The sequence below is a fragment of the Phoca vitulina genome, unplaced genomic scaffold, assembly GCF_004348235.1.
Source record: "Phoca vitulina isolate PV1807 unplaced genomic scaffold, GSC_HSeal_1.0 scaffold59, whole genome shotgun sequence".
NCBI classification, from domain to species: domain Eukaryota; kingdom Metazoa; phylum Chordata; class Mammalia; order Carnivora; family Phocidae; genus Phoca; species Phoca vitulina.
In genome coordinates, this window is record NW_022589762.1 from 7977479 (window position 1) to 7992719 (window position 15241).

Consider the following 15241-nt stretch of genomic DNA (forward strand, 5'->3'; position numbering starts at 1 on the left):
GCCGTCTGGCTTCCCTATCTCTGCCAAGGTCAAGACCTGACACCGTGGGAGGTCCTCTAAGGTCAGGCCCCGCCTCCCTCTCTCCGTCTCTCCCCGGCTCTGTCTGCCCACCACCCCTGTGCACCTGGGCTCCAGTCGCACAAACCACTGGCTCTTCTCCAAGCTCACCCTGCTCTTCCTGTGCCTCCATGTCTTTGCATGTACTCTTCCCCCGTGCCTAGCACTCCCTTTGCCCTTTGTGCGCCTCGCAGTCTTCCACGTATCACTGAGTTCGAATATTGCCTCTTGCGGGAAGTCTGCGCTCTGGCGCCCCTTGATCGCGCCTCCACCACAGCACCTCCTCCTAGGCTGTGGCACGTGTCTGTCTCTACCACCCGGTCTGCTGTATCCTCAGCAGCTCGCACGGTGCCTGGCACATGGCAGGAGCTCCGTGAATAATGAGAGAGGTGATACGTGTGGCTCTCAGACTGAGAGAAGACTTTATTAGCAGGAGGAGAGGGGCTCTGGTAGCCTCTGGCCTGGGGGGGTCAGTGCACAGAGCACCCAGCAGAGGCCCCCCCAGCAGCCTCTCCTGTAGCTGGGTACTCCTAGATGCCAAGCTGATGGTTCCAGGTGTGTGGGAATACCAAGAGGGAGGCAGCCCTACCTGTTCAATCGTGAGTCCCTCAGAAGCTCAGGTGATGGCTCCATAGGTAGAGACTTCAGACATCTGAGAGCCTTTGCTCTCAAAGGGGTATGAGAGAGTTTTTATTGAGTTACCTCCTCTCCTCCCTCTTGCCATCCCTTCCAGTCCTCACCCGGCCCTGGTCTCAGGGATTACAGCTTCCCACTCAGTGGATCCCATTGTTCTTGTGTTGGCCCTTGGAGCCCCTGCGGTGTGGCTGAGACTTGGGATCTTTATTCACCTCTGGCTCAAGCCCTGGCTCTAGGGAGCAGGTGACAACCTTGCTGTGAGGTTGTCTCTGCCCCTCCCCCCCCACCTGCCCTTGACATACATACACTTGCAGCATTCAGCATTCAGATCAAGTGGCGGCATAGAGTCTTTCTCTTACCATCTGCCCAAACCTTGGCCTGACTCTTGGTCTTCCTGGATCATGTCTCGGGGACCAAATAGGGGTTTCTTCTGAAATGTGTCATTCTGCATTTGTTTCCTGGAGACTCTCTCCACAATTAGAACCACTGATCACCAATTAGGTCTTTTAGGTGTAAGCTTTCCTGTCTCTCTTCTTCACCCTCCCTCAGTGTCTGACACTCCAGATCTCAGCCCTTGGTGACCACTATCTCCCTCTATAACAATTGGGCAGATAGATGTGTCATGTGGGCTGAGGGTAGAAGTAGGAGCCTGGAGGCCTAGAGAAGACCATGAACTCCTTGGGCCATCACCTGCCCCAAACTGTTGCTCTTGCTTGCTGGCCCGCCCTCCCTCTCGCAATCTCTTTGTCCCTATCTCTTTGTCCTCTCTCTCTCCTCTCCACCTCCCCACTTCACACACACACACACACACACACATACACACACACACACATACACACGAGAAATAGGGATTGGGAGTGAGGCAGGATGCCAACTACAATCATGCAGAGAAAGGGCACCAGGCAGGAGTCCAAATGGGTTTTTATTTTTGTTGCTCAAGATCTCCTAGAAGGATGCTCTCTAACCTCCCTCACAGCAGCTGGTAAAGCCTCAGGATGCCAGGCCTTGGACAGGGTTTCCAATTTACCTATTCTCATGTTAATTAGAAACAGCAAACACATCTTCCTTGGCCTAACTCAGATCTTTCCTTCGGCATTGGGAGGCTGTTTTCCCCTTAGGTCCATTCTCTGCAGTGTAAATTGATTAGCTTGCTGAAAGGTGCATGATGAAAAACTATGCCCTTGGGAAAAGCCATGTTGTCACCACCAGTTGAAGAATAGAGTGTGTCCTTCTTCCTGTTCCCAGACCAGAGACCTGAAAACTCACCTATGCCTTCTGGGCAGGTGGACGCAGACACACGGATGGTGTGTCAGCACAGCACCCTGCCCACCTCAGGAGTCTCTGATTCCCCTCTGCACCCTTCCGGCTGATGCACCCATCAGCGACAATAAGGAAGCCTCCATTTCCCCACCTACCAACCCCCACCCCTGGGGCTTTGTTGGGGGAGGTCAAGAATGACGAATTTGCTCCGGGTCTTCTAGGAGCTATGGAAGATCTCGTGTTCCCTTCAGATTTTAATCTCTACTCCCAAAAGTGTGTCCCCGGGTCCCCTAGACCCATGACACCTGAGGGCTCCTCTGGACTGTGTGTTGATCCATCCGGTGAGTCCCTCGGACACTGGGGTGTTTCACGGCCGTGTCTGCAAGCATGGACCAAGGATGAGTTGGTGTCTGTTATGTCCCTCTGTGGCACTGCTGGGACCTCTGTGGTACTGTGGGTCCTGTTTTCCTGGACTCGCCTCCTGGGGATCCTCTCCTCTCCCGGGGTCCTGCTGAGGGCTCCCAGTGAGCTCCCTCCTGGGAGATAGAGCAGGGGGAAGGGGGATAGAGGAGGAGGAGGAGGACGGTGAGTCCCCGGCGGGCCGGTGCGTCTGACAGACGGGGTGGGGTGGGGGGCGGCGCGCTGGTGTCACCGCCTCTCCCGCGGCACCACGCTGTCACTCCCTTAAAATACTCGCATCCTACAGGAAAAGGACAGACGAGGGTTTAAATTTAGCAACAGTGGGTAGGAGGAGGGGGGGTAGAGGCTCTGGGATGTGGTGGAGCTGGCTCTGTCAGAAAAGGAGTAGGAACCCCATGGGGCCCGGTGAGGCTTCTAACCCACAAGTATAAGGGAACCTCTGTCCCAAATATCCAGTCTCAAAGACCTCACCCAAAATTTGAAGTTCTCACCCCAACTCTACAGCCCTCTCCCATCTCCCCCATCACATGTGGTCTTTTCTCCGCAAGTGTGTGTGGGGTGGGATTATGCTGCCCTTTTTCCATGGGCTGCAGTGTGGCTGACTCTGGGGGGTTGTTAACTGGCCAAAGCAACCTTTGAAAAGACCTCTGATTTTTACTCTGGCCACTGGAAGGGGAGTAGTCTTCCTTCATTCCGTAGCACTACAGAGAGGGTAGAGTACAAAAGGCAGTCAAGAGAGGGTAGTGCAACTTCCACCCAACAACTGGGCAAGGGTCCAGGGTACCAGGCCCAAGGTGGACTTGGGTGGTTCACATTAGCTTGTCTCCTGAAAGTTCAGCAGTCCCCTCACAGACCACTGGGCCAATGAACTTCTACCTCAGGACCCTACTCTTGAACTGCCATCTTGTCATTTTGAGAAAGTCCTAAAGCCCAGAGGAGCACCTCTTGCCAGGGGTGGTGGTGAGGAGGAGGGGGTGAGGTGGGCTTTGCTGTCAGGCTCCTGTGTTCAGATCCCAGCAACTTAGGGTCCAGTCTTGGTCTTTAACTTCTCTAAGCTTTGGTTCATCACCTAACAAGGGGGAATTGCTTACTCAAAGGGTTGAATGAGGTTTAAATAAGGTAACTTTTTCTGTAGTAACTCAGAATCAGCATATTACATTAGCTATCATTATCATTAATTATCGGGAGATGGGCAGAGCCATCCCTAGTTCCAGTGGCAATGGGGTCTTTAGAAACACAAAATCTTGGCAATGGCAGGATCCCTGAAGTTCCTTTCATCCAAAGCCATCCAAAGCTTGTGGTTTTGAACACATACTTTGGAGTCAGGCACACCTGGGTTTTCTCTCACCTTGGCAGCTTACAGAAGCTTATTGTGGCTACTGGCCATAGGAGAGTGACTATTTTTATAGTTGCCAGGCTGTTTTAAATGGGCACAGGGTTATTTTTTAAGAGGTGGGGGCTTCAGCAACAGGAGATGCTAGGGTCTTAGTAGTCAAGAGCTCACAGGCTTTCGGGTGCCCACACCTGCGGCTGACTTTGGGCTAGATGGGTGAAGGTGACCTGGAGCTGCAGTTAAAGCAAAAATAGAGATTAGTTCACCAAATAGATGGTCTTTTGATCTCACTTCAAAATGGGCAGAATTTTAGCTATGAAGTCTTTCCAGGTAAGGTGTTGGTGGATGGAATAACTTTTTGTTCTGCTGTGTTTCTCAGCCAGGTTTTCAGGTTGGGCCTCAAAAGTCAAAGGAGCCAAGTGCCACTCCCAAGCATGTTTGTGTGTGAACTTTGTGCAGGCCCAGGTGGGCTTTGCCTGGTCAGCCTCTTACTGTCACTGGGGACTGTGTTATGCAACAAGGGGATGGGGTGTGGAGAGGCCTGGAGTTACCTCCAATCATCTCAAGGTGGCTCTGGAATTGTATCCTTTATACTCCTTTGGTTAACTATACAGTCCTTGGCCATGAATTTGAATCTTGTAGACCCATACTGCAGCTTCACCTACCAAGGGTGGCATATTTTTTTCCCAATAAAGAGATCAAAAGAAGTGGGGTTCCTTTATTATATATAGGGGATATACTGTTTTCTTGTTAAGATAAATAATTGAATTTATGGCAAACCCAAAAGCTCAGGAAGGTGATTAAAAAGGTCTGTGTCTAGAGGTTTCTGGCCCTAAGAATCATGTTTGCTCAAGAAGTCGGGAAGGACTGCTTAAGAACAACAACAATCATTTCTCGGCCTTTTGGCTAAGATCAAGTGAAAAACAACAGCAACAACAGAATTTGGTTTTACTCCTGGAACAGGAGAAGTGGAAAATGGAAAGAAAAATGAAGGCTGATTAAGCCGGAGGAAGGGATAGATTTCATTGGAAGAAAAGTTTACGGTCTTTGGAAGACAGGCTAGGCACATAGGAAAGAAGCATGGGGTCTCAGAGGTCAGGCCAGGCGGGTATGAATGGGAAAAGATTTATGTGAATTTGATGCCCCTTAATTAGAGGATTAGAAAAGAGGCCAGGGACAAGGCTAGAGAATTGGGTAAGACAAGCAAAATAGAGAAGGAATGGAGGACCTAAAAAGTGAAGGGAAATTTGCTGAGAGCTAGGTGGGGTGCAGTAGGGGTTCATCTATCCAAGATGGGATAAGGTAGCATGCGAAAGATGCCCTGATTTGAATTGTGAATTGTGAGCTGGTCTAACTGAAAGCCCAGCCCTGTGGTCCACATAGGAGACTCCACCAGGAGAATGTGCAGTGAGTTCACTGGTGAGAATTATTCTGACAGCATGTAGCCCCTTCGCCCCTGGTGCTCCTGTCCTGCTCTTTAATCTGATAACTGTTTTATTGGCACTAATTTTTTGACCTAATAACCTCAGCCTTCCTGACGTAGTCAAACTGATCTTCTGAGAAGGTATAAAATTTGGTATAGAAACAGTGAAGTAAATAATAATATTTTGATGTTAAGTTTAAGGTAAGTTTAAAAATCTGTATGAATTTAAGTTAAGCTTTGCATCTTCAACTTAAAATCTGTTGATTTTAGAGGTATGACTTACTTGAAAGTTATAGTGATCAAGCTTATAGACAGTATTAGAACATTTAAGACAAATCTAACATCTGAACAAGGTAAATTAAGTAATGAGATTTATAAGAGTCACTTATGTTATAAGAAAGATTTTGCATGTAAGGATTTTAACCCTACCTTGTCATGCCATTAAAGTGAATGAGGAAAAAAAATAAAAAATCAAATACATTAAGCATATGAATGTGGTCTAAAACAGGGAAATTTTAGTAAGTTTGTGGATGGGACTAATTGTTAAGGAAATTTGAATCTGTTCATACTGAGTTAAACACCAATCGAAGAACAAGTGGAAGTGATTAAAATGTACCATTTGGCACATTTATAAATAGAATTTCAGGATTTGTAAGTTGAATTTAAAGATTTAAGCAAAACGAGACTTTATGCTTACAATTTTAATAAATTAAATATTAAAACCCAGATAACTGGAAGTAGTCTCTTCCGCACACACTAAACATTATAGTTCTTCACAATGATGCGGTGTGTGGAGCTCATATCAGTTGTTGAATCAGAAAGAGTGATGAGATCTAAAGAAATCTAAGATGGAGGACATGTGTCCCAGAGAAGACCGGAGATATCACCAGAGAGCTTCCGGCCAGGGCACAGCTGAGAGGTGGCTCCTCAAAGTGCAGTAGAGCCCATGATGGAACAATTGAAAATCAGAAGATTGAAAGATTGAAGATTGGAAGACTAAAGCAGCTACACCAACCTGTTGATTGACAAATCCTTTCAATGGAGTTTAATTTCATAGTCATTGGCATAGCCTGATACTGGTATGTGAGTCACATACTGTATTTGCCTTATTAAAACCCCCAAAGTTTTGAACACTGAGACACATCTGGCTCCAAGAGTTTAAGATGAGGGACTGTGGACCTGAGAAAATGTGGGTCTGGGTTGTATATGTGTTGTCCTAGATTCTGGGATATCTTGCTTGGGCTAATCAGTTTTGAATTAGAAACTCAGGCTAATACCTTCTGGTGCCTCCGCCATTTTCAACACATGATTTCCAAGGTCACTGGGCATGGACGGCTACACCAAGCTGGAAAGAGCAAGAGTCAGAGGATGGCACGTGGGGGCATTTCAGGCCAGACCTGGAAGTAGTGCTTATCATTCTGCTCAGGTTCTGTGAGCTAATGTTTAGTCACTTGGCCACCTTAACAGCTGAGGAAGCTGGGAAATGTAGTTTGGCTGCGTGCCCATTCCTCCCATGAGGAAGAATGAGGCTTTGTAATTAGCTGGCAGTCTCTCTATGACAGTCCATTCTTCCGGTATTTTTGGCAAAATATCCATTTCATCCTTCTTCCCATATAGGGAATACACTCACCCTTTTCCCAAGGGACACACCCAAGTCCCAACCAGGCATTTCTGGATGGTGTATAGTATTCTCTAGGTCACTCCTCAGGGTCTGGTGACTTGGCAGCTAAAAGACAAGTTATCTGAACGCTGCTATGACTGCACTGGAACTCAGCTTCTTTCTTTGCTCAGTCCTGCTTTCTTTGCTCCATCATGCATATGATCCTAGAGGCACTCCCCAATAAACCTTGTGCAAGTAAATTTCCACATTCAAGTCAGCTTGCAAAGAAGTCCAACCTGTGACAAAAGAGGTATGTGAAGTAGTCTCATATTTTTTAAAAAAGCTTCCTGTTTTATGATTATTTCTTCTTTGTCATTTCTTATTTTGCATATTTATATTTCCCCTCCTGCCCCTCTTGACTAGGTTTACTAGTAGTTTATTTATTTTCTTAATTTTTCAAAGAACCATATTTTTGATATATTTGTTTTGCTATTTACTAATTTAAAAACATTAATAGACTTTATTTTTTAGAGGAGTTTTAAGTTTACAGAAAAACAGTTTCAGGTTTTACAGAAAAATGAGCAAGAAGTACAGAGTTTACGTATACCTTCTTATACCCCCCCTTCTATTATTAACATCTTGCTTTAGTGTGGTTATGTTTGGTGCAGTTGATGAATCAATACTGATATATTATTATCAACTGAAGTCCATAGTTTACATTAGAGTTCACGTTTTGTGTTGTACATTTTATGGGTTTTGACAAATGCACGTCATGTACTCGCCATTATAGTATCATACAGAATAGTTTCACTCTGTGCTCCATCTATTCATCTCTCCCTCCTCCCTGTCCCTGCTGGAAAGCACTGATCTTTTGATCTTTTTACTGTCTCCATAGTTTTGTCTTCTCCAGAATATTACATAGTTGGAATCATAGAGTATGTAGACTTTTCAGTCCACTTCTTTCACTTAAGGTTCTTCCATTTCTTTTTAATGGCTTGATAGCTCTTTTTTTTTTTTTTTTTGAGAGAGAGAGAGAGAAAGAGAGAGATAGAGAGTGAGAGCATGCACACAAGCTGGGGGAGGGGCAGATGGAGAGGGAGAGAGAGAATCCCAAGCAGGCTCCACGCTCAGCACAGAGCCCAATGTGGGGCTCCATCTCGCAACCCTGAGATCATGACCTGAGCCAAAATCAAGAGTCAGATGCTTAACTGACTGAGCCACCCAGGTGCCCCTCATTTCTTTCTCTTTTTAAGTTTTAGCACATTTCTTCTTGTGACTGAATAATATTCCATTTTATGAATGCATCACAGTTTATCCATTCACCGACTGAAGGAATCTTGGTTGCTTCCAAGTGTGGGCAATTATGCATAAAGCCACTATAAACATTCAAGTACAGGGTTTTGTGTGGACAAAAATTTTCAATTCATTTGGTTAAATACTAAGGATCACTACTGCTGGATTGTATGGTAAGAGTATGTTTAGTTTTGTAAGGAACTTTCAAACTGTCTTCCAAATGGCTGTACTGTTTTGCATTGCCACCAGCAACAAATGAGAGTTCCTGTTGCTCCACATCCTTGCCGGCATTTGGTGTTGTCAGAGTTTTGGATTTTGGCTATTCCAGTAGGTGTGTAGTGGTATCTCATTGTTATTTTATTTTGCATTTCCCTAAGGACATAAGATGTTGAACATCTTTCATATACTTATTTGCCATCTGTACATCTTTGGTAGCATGTCTGTTCAGATCTTTTGCCCATTTTTTAATTGGGGCTGTTTATCTTCTTATTGAGTTTTAAGAGCTCTTGGTAAGGGTGCCTGGGTGGCTCAGTTGGTTAAGCGACTGCCTTTGGCTCAGGTCATGATCCTGGAGTCCGGGGATCGAGTCCCACATCGGATTCCCTGCTAAGTGGGGAATCTGCTTCTCCCTCTGACCCTACCCCCTCTCGTGCACTCTTTCTCACTCTCTCTCTCTCAAATAAGTAAATAAAATCTTTAAAAAAAAAAAGAGCTCTTGGTAAAATTTTGCTACCACTTTTTTTTTTTTTTAATTAGGTACGTGTTTTGCAAAATTTTTCTCCTAGCCTGTGGCTTGTCTTCTAATTTTCTTGAAGTAATACTTTTTAGAATCAATAAATGCAGAAGAGATCTCAGTGGAAGTCAGGTTGGGAAGATGGGTGGGATAGAATGCTCCTAAGGGCAGGAAGTGTTTGCGTGTGGTGGTGGAAGATGGGTAGGTAAGGTTAAACCCTGGGAGGGGATTTAAAGGTAATGTAAGTATCATGGTAAATGCCTAGTACCAGTGTCAATAATAAGGAATCAAGGAATTAGCATAAGGATTTGAGCTCAATACATACTTGCTGGCTTAGTGAATTAACTCTCTGGCTTTTATACAGGACATTTGATAAGACTCACTGCATGATAGTCACAGATTTTAGAGATGGAAGCCTTTTGGAGATCTAATGAATCCTATCCCTGCCCCAGCTGTAAATGAGAAAATGAGGTGTCAGGCCAAAGTTACTGCAATTCATAGATGGTGAATATAACTAACTAGTGGAAGACTGGTGATTGAAACCCCAAGTTTCATGCCTTTACCTAATGCTTATTCCAAAAAACAAACAGTGATATAACATTGCTTCAACTATCAAACATATTTTTGAAAACTCAAGCATATTATATTTGTCCATATTTTTGCTTACTGTATTATTTCTTTTTGCATGATGTTGCACTTTTTCTTTTAATTTTATTGTTTCTTTTCTGCTCAAAGAACTTCCTTTAGCCATTCATTTAGGGTAAGTCTGCTGGTGACAAATTCTCTTCATTTTCCTCCATTCATTCCTGAAGGATATTTTCACTGGGTATGGTACAGAATAATGTCCCCCAAAAGATATCCATGTCATCATCCACAGAACCTGTGATTATTTTAGGAAAAATGGGTTGTAGATGAATTAAGATTGCTAGCCAGCTGAATTTAAGATTATCTGAGTGAGCCCAATATAATCACAAAGGTCCTTATGAGGACCTTTACAAAAGGGAGGCAGAAGTGAGAGAAACAGAGGAATGGCAGGGTGACAAGAACTTCGCCCAACCTTGCTGGCTGAAGATTGGGGAAGGAGGCCATGAGCCAAAGAACGTGAGTAGCCTCTAGAATCTGGAAAGACAAGGAAACAGATTTTTCCCTAGAGCCTCCAGAAGGAATATAGCTCTGCTGACCCCTTAGTTTTAGCCTGACTAGACCAATTTCAGACTTCTGACCTCCAAGATTGTAAAATAACAAATCTGTGTTGTTTTAAGTCACCAAATGTGTGATGATTTGTTATAGCACCAGTAGAAAACTAGAGTTAATATATCCCAGTAATACAGGATTTTGGGTCGATAGCTCTTCTCTTTGAACACTTGAAAAACATTGTGCTGCTTCTTTCTGGCCTTCTTGGTTTCTGATGAGAAATCTGCTATTATTTGTTGCTTTTTCCTGTATGGGGAGGTTTCATTTTTCTCTGGCTGCTCTCAAGATTTTTAATTTGTCATTAGTTTTCAGAAGTTTAATTATGATGCATCTTAGTGTATATTCCTTTGGGTTAATTCCGTTTGGGGTTTGCTCAGCTTCTTGAATCTGTAAGATTATATCTCCTGCCAAATTTGGGAAAATTTTGGCTATTATTTCTTTAAGTTCTTTTTCAGCCCTTCCCTTCTTTCCTCTCCTTCTGGGACATTGATGACACAAAGATCTTTTGTTATAGTTCTACAGATCCCTGAGGCTCTGTTCTTTCTTTCTTTCCTCTTCTTCTTCTTTTTTTTTTTAGTGTACTTTTTCTCTGTTGTTCAGATTGGGTAATTTCTACTGTCCTATCTTCCAGTTCACTGATATCCTGCACCCCACCCCTGCCCCACCCCACCTTCCTATCCAGTCTCATGTTGAGCTCATCCACTGAGCTTTTTTTTGGGTTGTTGTATTTTTCAGTTCTAAAATTTCCATTTGGTTCTTTGTGATAGCTTTTATTTCTTTGCTGAGGCTCTCTATATTTCATTTGTTTCAAGTGTGTTTGCAATTGCTTGTTGAAGCATACTTATAATGGCTGCCTGAAAATAATTCCAATATTTCTATCTTGGTATTGGCATCTATTGGTTGACATTTTTAAAAAAAGATTTATTTATTTATTTTAGAGAGAGAGAGCATGAGAGCGAGAGGGAGGGAGACCCTTAAGCAGACTCCATGCTGAGCACAGAGCCCAACTCGGGCTCACCACCCCGATATCATGACCTGAGTTGAAACCAAGAGTCAGATGCTCAACCGACTGCACCACCCAGGTACCCTAGATGACATTTTTCATTCACTTTGAGATCTTCTTGATTCTTGGTATAATAAGTGATTTTGTATTGGAATCAGGACATTTTGCTTTATGTTATGGAATCTGATCTTATTGATGCCTTCTCTTTTAACTGACTTTTTTTGGACGCCACTCCTGCAGAGAAAGAAAGTATACCATATTACTGCCATGTGGAAGTAGAAGCCCAGGTTTTCCATTTGGCCTCCACTGACATGTGAGAGGCTGAGGCCTCTCTTAACTGATGGGCTGGGTAGGGGTATTAATTCCAACTCCCTACGTGGTGTCCACTGACACTGCAGGGGATGGAGGAGAGCCTCATTACTGGCCTGTGGAAATGGGCTCCCTACCTGGCCTTCTTTGATACCACCCCATGGTAGGTATTGGGGTATCTTGTAGGTATCTTGATATAGCCTCATGAGGGTGGAGGTCTGGACTTCACCTCTTGGCCTCTGCTGGTGTGAGTGTGAGTAGAGCCACAGTTTTTTATTTAGTGTTTTGCTGGAGCAGAGTGGTTGTCTAGAAGATTCTGTCTTTGCAGGCTAACCTTTTCCTGGTCTTCTGGCTAGAGAGAGCAGGGCTTTTATTGGAGCTTTTTTTTTATCTGTGCATGTTGGTGTTAATAGGTTGCTGACCTTTCTAGCACCCAGTCTGGGATATAAGAGGCAAAAAGAAAACCCATAAAACTCACTACCATGTTGTTTCTTCGGTATTGAGGTCCCTAGTTAGTCTGCTTTTTTCCACCTTTTGGAATCTCCTTATGTTTATTTTACATACAATGTCCAGGGTTTTTAGTTGTATTTAGCAGGAGGAATAGGGAAAAGTATGTCTATTCTATTTTTCCGAGAGCAGAAGTCTTCCTGAAAACAAACACATTGCTTATCTATGTAAGCTATGGATATTTGGTGAAAAATCCCGAAGGAGCAAAACTCATTTGGGGAAAGACTCCCAAGTCAAAAACCTTGACTTCTTCTTTTCTTTTTCCTTCCATTCTTTGAGGGAGAGAGGATAAAAAGTTTCCCAATTAGATTTTGGCAAAGGTGACATATTCTGAAACTTCTCTGGATTTCTAAAGGTGGTAAAATTGGGGTAGAGGGAATATGTACTAGAGTCCTTATTACTGTCTGGGGGAATTCCCTGCTGTGTGTCCAGGAAATGGGGTTAGGTACTTTGCACCTAAAGCTAGGTTGGTAGTGCTGGATACACCTAGGTATATCTAGATCTCACTATTCTTTTTTTTTTTAAATCAAATTCAATTAACTAACATATAATGTACTATTGGTTTCAGATGTAGAGTTCAGTGATTCATCAGTCTTTTATCATATCCAGTGCTCATTACATCGCATGCCCTCCTTAACGTCCGTCACCCAGTTACCCCATCCTCCCTCAGTTTGTTTCCTATGATTAAGAGTCTCTTATGGTTTATCTCCCTCTCTGATTTCATCTTGTTTTATTTCTCCCTCTCTTCCCCTATGATCCTCTGTTTTGTTTCTTAATTCCACATATGAGTGAGTAGATCTCACTATTCTGAACACTTAAAGCAAACTGAGATTTTTGTCCAGGTACATTTAGATAGGCCCAGCTTTGGGATTTGCTGTGTCTCACTGCACATAGAGCTTTCTTCCTCTGCCGAGTTATCTCTGCCAGTGATAGTACTGAGGCTGAAAGAAGGATAGGTAAATCATAACCAATAAGCTCTGCCAAATGTACAGGTATAAAGACTGACTGTACCTTGATTTGCAATTTCCAGAGCATGGACAGTTCCGTAACACTACATCTTATATCATTAAAAAACTAAAGAATCAAACCAGATGAGGTGGTTCCCCATTTCCAACTCCTCCCCCCCCCCCAAAAAAACGATAGAAGCCAACACTTCTACAATAATTTGTTTGCTCCGGTGAAGTTGTAAAGAAATTAGTTGCATCTAAATGAGACAATAAAAACTAGGTAAAATTGAAACCTGTGAGTCAGGTATCATATTAGTTGAAGGAAATGGCCTTAGGGACTATGTTACAGCAGAAAGAACTCATCTCTAAAATTGGGCTGAGAGTGTTTGCTTGTTATTCAGACAGCACTATCTTGGGACTGTGTAGCTCCTAAGTCTTGTGCCTTGGTCTCAAATCTCTTTTAAGGACTTTTACTATGGTCCCAAATTTAGCCTAGTAATCTTGACCTACCTGAGCCAGTAAATTTACTTTCCAGAGGTATAAGTAAGTGACTTTATGAATTAAAATATTTGATGTTTAAGAGAATCCGATGTATTAGCCTTCAATTTGGGAAGTAAAATTTTAAGACTTGAAATTTTAAGAGGATTAAGGGAATCGGATAAATATTTACAAGTTTGATTTATTAGATGTACAGTGTTGAATAAATTTAGAAAGGTTTTGCCTGATAGGGTTGTTGGCCCTGTCAGGCATTGAAAATGCTTAAAATGTATGTATATTAAATGCTACACAGTTAAAAATATTTAAGGAAATGTAAATTTTTATTTTTAAAAAGGGGAAGTCTAGCATAATGTTTAAGAGCATGGCCTCTGGAACCAGATTATGTAGGTCAGGGGTCAGCAAACTATGGCCTGCTGCCTGTTTCTGTACAGTCTGCAAGCTAAGGCATTTTTAAATGGTCAAAAAAGATCAAAATAATTCTTTTGTGATGTGTGAAAATTACATAGAATTCAAATTTCAGTGTCCATAAAAAATGTTATTGGAACCATGCTCGTTCGTTTGTGTATTATCTTTGGCTGCTTTCATGCTACGAGAGCAGAGCTGAGTGGTTGTGACAGAGATTGTGTGACCTGAAAAGATAATATTTACTGTTTGGCTCTTCACAGATAAAGCTGGATGACCCTGGCATAGGTTCCAATCACAGCTTCGCTACTTATTAGTATGAGCTTGGGCTAGTCATTTAACCACTCTGTGCCTCAGTTTTCTCTTCTGCAAAATGCGCAGAATTATAGTTGCTATTATGAAGTTATTGTGAGGGACATCTGGGTGGCTCAGTTGGTTAAGAGTTGGCCTTCGGCTCAGTCATGATCCTGGGGTCCTGGGATCCATTCCTGTATCGGGCTCCTTGCTCAGTGGGGAGCCTGCTTCTCCCTCTGTCTGCCGCTCCCCCTGCTTGTGCTCTCTCTCTCTCTCGTTGACAAATAAATAAAATCTCTATGAAGTTATTATGAGGATGAAATAAATTGATATTTGAAAAATGCTTAGAACAATGCCTGGCATACAGTAAATATAGTCTATATCTAAAAATTGGAGAACTTTAATCTGTTAAACTTGAGTTAATCATTAGTTAAAAGAATAAGAATTTGGGGCACCTGGGTGGTTCAGTCAGTTAAGCATCTGCCTTCGGCTCAGGTCATGATCTCAGGGTCCTGGGATCGAGTCCCGCATCGGGCTCCCTGCTCAGCGGGGAGTCTGCCTCTCCCTCTCCCTCTGCCCTTCTCTCTGCTTATGCTCTCCCTCTCTCTGTCTCTCTCTCTCAAATAAATAAATAAATCTTTAAAAAAAAGAATAAGTAGAATTAAACATTAAAGTATGAAATGAAATTTTCATTTTATAAAACTTATTACTTTTATGAATAGAATAAAAATTTAAAGTTGAACCTAGTATTTTAAATCTAGAACGTCAGAAACACCCAAATGGCTTTATAAGTCCTTTCTTAGCCCCCGAGTCCCTCTTGGACTTGTAAGCCAGGTCCTGGGCAGAATTCTATGGCCTGGGAGACAAAGCTCTCTGGGACTTATAAATAGGGCTTCTTTGAGACTGGGAGGCAGTGTTTCATAATGGGTAGGTATTTGGAGTTATGTCTGGATTGAATTTTGATTTCCTAGCTGTGTGATTTTGGGTAAGTCTCATCTGCAAAGGGGGGTTGGCAATATCTATTTCATAGGGGGTATTATGAAGAATAAAAGCACTATAGCCCATAAAGTGTTTAGTGCAATGCCTGGGTTTTAGTAAGCATCAAATAAGCATCAGTTATGATCATTATCATCATCTCCTAGGAGGCGGGCACACACTGAGTTATTGATAATCAGTTACTAAAATCCTAGCACAGCAGGTGGCTATGTGTGTGGTATGGTTTGAGTGGTACTGGGAAGTCCCTTCCGGTTGCCTTGATTTTCTAAAATTCTACCATATCATATGCTTTCAGTTAAACATTCCCCTCACCAGGGATCCTTTACACTTTACAGA